General features: G+C 43.5%; 1 non-coding gene across 1 annotated transcript; it reads left to right on the top strand.

Annotated features, from left to right (window-relative positions):
- Nucleotides 1–371: 371 nt before the first annotated feature.
- TRNAK-UUU (transfer RNA lysine (anticodon UUU)) lies at nt 372–444 on the top strand. Its single transcript has one exon. It is a non-coding gene; the product is annotated as a tRNA-Lys (tRNA).
- Nucleotides 445–1,008: the final 564 nt, after the last annotated feature.

Raw genomic sequence — 1,008 nt, forward strand, 5'->3', positions numbered from 1 at the left:
ATTCGTTTGCTTCATGTAATCTTATCTGATGGTAACCAACTCTCAGATCCAGCTTAGTAAACCAAACAGCACAAGATAACTCATCCAACAATTCTTCAACTACAGGCATTGGGTATTTTATTAGACGAATCCATCTTATTTCCTTATTTCTCTATTTTGGTAGCAGGAGAAGTAGTTTGTTCAGCCCGGACTTCAAAGTAGTCTCCCCCGTTGACCTTCTTTTTTAGATAGAATCCTCAATGAGTGGAAAGGACTCCCAAACTTGCTCCACAGTACTATACCATACAGAGCCGCGCCCTTGTGATATGATAAGAAGAAAAGGGGCCAGGCCGCCCTCTTTTCTTTTCCGCACCAAGCCTTCTTGTAAAATCGGGTGTATAGCTCAGTTGGTAGAGCATTGGGCTTTTAACCTAATGGTCGCAGGTTCAAGTCCTGCTATACCCAAAACAAAAAAAACCACTCTTGTATTCGTAAGGATGCATAGTAGCCTTCAAAGAGCACTCTTTGGCCTTGAGAAAAGCCCCTTTCTCATCAACATCTCGACTTCGCTCGTTGTTTGAGGTAAGTATAAAGGAGATCAGATCTGTCCCGGGAATCTAAGGATACAGAAATATGGAATCGAGCATAGATTATAGGAAACAAGCAAACAGAACAGGTTGGATCCCATCTTTAACTGCACAGAGCAGCAGCCTACTATTGATTGATGATCTTACCTTCCTGAGAGTCGAGGAATAGCAGATGAGATAGCCGAAAGGGGGGACCCCGAGTAATAGGTTTCCTTTTCCGGTTTAGGCTTGAGAGAAATCAGGAACTGAACTGAGCACTCCACAAGTATGGATTGGATTGTTTCATTCTGATACCAACTTTCATGCTGGAAGATAAGGTTGCCATACTGGGAAAGGGGGAAAGGAAATAGGATCCCCTCTCTTCTCTACAGGAATGAACTTCTCCTCACCGACCACTGGCACTATACTTAGGTTAGGCGCAATAGGTGACTTAGGTTGGGTT

Source organism: Triticum urartu, chromosome 6A, assembly GCF_056163025.1.
Source record: "Triticum urartu cultivar PI428250 chromosome 6A, HENAU_Tu73, whole genome shotgun sequence".
Lineage (NCBI taxonomy): Eukaryota > Viridiplantae > Streptophyta > Magnoliopsida > Poales > Poaceae > Triticum > Triticum urartu.